This window comes from Calidris pugnax, unplaced genomic scaffold (assembly GCF_001431845.1).
Source record: "Calidris pugnax isolate Ruff unplaced genomic scaffold, ASM143184v1 scaffold15, whole genome shotgun sequence".
Taxonomy (NCBI): domain Eukaryota; kingdom Metazoa; phylum Chordata; class Aves; order Charadriiformes; family Scolopacidae; genus Calidris; species Calidris pugnax.
This window is the reverse complement of record NW_015090774.1, coordinates 5337832-5339535: the sequence shown is the minus strand read 5'-3', so window position 1 is coordinate 5339535 and position 1704 is coordinate 5337832.

Here is a 1704-nt window from a genome sequence, read left to right as displayed (position 1 = left end):
ATCTGAAAATATTTCTGCCGTTGCAAGCTGAGAATATGCCATCCACCCTCTGCCTCCTTCCTGCGTGCATTACATCCCAGTTTTCCCTTGATTGTCACAGACATCTCTGTTGTCACTACGAGCAATGCATTGATTTCTCCCTTTAGATCAATTATTGCAGCACTCCTACAATAAAAAGGGGAGGATATGAGTCTGTACATCCACTAGGAGCTGAAGCTTCAAGATTTATATGAATATAAGACAAAAGAAGGTATATTTCTGTAAAAGGGCAGAGCAGCAGGAGCTGCTGTAATGGTTAAAAAGAAGTAAGTTATGTGCTTCTCCCAGTGCTAGCTGCAAGAGGGAAGCCAATAAAAAGCTGAGCCCTGGCTCTGGAGGCAGAAGACATGCACCTGACACAGGAATTTCTGCCAGCAGCACAATTTGGTTTTCCTATTCAGTCAGGAAGTTCAAGCAGCTGCATTATGGTTACCTTGAGCACACACGCTCTAAGGTAGCAGCTACTGTTGGTTCTTTCTTTCAGGTTTGTCCAAGAAGGAAAAGTCAGTATTTGGGCCTCTGTTGCCTAATTTGTAGGTTTGCCATGACTTATGGTACATTTTCCGCTTTTAAGAAAAATGCTGAACCGCAGAGCAGTGCACATACTTTGAAAAATACCTGCATAATAAGGTTAGTACTCCCTAGTGAATCTTTTCTAAGTCTATACAGTGCAATATCCCTCTTGATTCTCATTTTTCCAGATTTGTAGTGGCTGGTTTTGTTTTGTTTGTCAAGAAACTATCCCGGCCAGTGTTTGCTTCAGCCACCAGCCCACTCTGCCCTGATAGATGTGAATGCAGACCTATTGAACTTTATAGATTCAACTGCATCGAAGGAGTTCTTATTATGCCAAGTTGTGTAAGACATGATTTTTATGTATAAAGTATTAAAAAAATATATAGTTCTATAATTCTTTCTTCTCTTCATTAATAATTTTATCTGGTTTTATCAAGGATTAGCAAAATATGGATCTGGAAAATATTGAGTGCTGTCTACTGTTTATCTTTGAAAAGATTCCTTCTCAGGAGAATACCTTAGAATGTCTGCACAGCCTATAAAACCTACATAAAATCATAAATTTTCTTTGGCAATCTTTTATTTTAACTGAAGGAAAGTAAAATAAAGATAATTTAAATAAAAAAGAAAAAAAGAAAATGTTGGTCTGATGGGGTTTAATGGAGAAAGCAGGCTATAAAGCTTGCTTTGGATAAGCCAAAATAGATTTCCTGACTGTTCCTAGACAGTTGTCTACTTGTGTTCCTTTTTGAGAAATTTTTGCCTTGTTCCAGATTGGATATTGCATATTCATAGGACTATTTTAAAAGTGGAGCCGATTTAAAAATTCTTACTTTGAAAAAACAGTCATAATTGGTTCCTTTCTCCCTCCTACTTACAAGCTTTTTTTTTTTTCTTTTTTTAACTCTTAGGTGGCTATGCTGCCAAGAGTATGCACATGAGTAAGATGACTTTGAAACAGTGCCTAATGCAGTTAGTTTTCTTATCAAAACAGCTCTTTAAGCACAGTACAGAACTAAAAGTTTGATTAAAAGCTTATTTTAAGTGCGTTAGGTCACTGGAAATAAATGTTTGCAATTTTTTGTATTGAAACAAAGGTAAATACATAAACAGCTAAGTTTAGCATCTTCCCTTCGTATTACACCACCA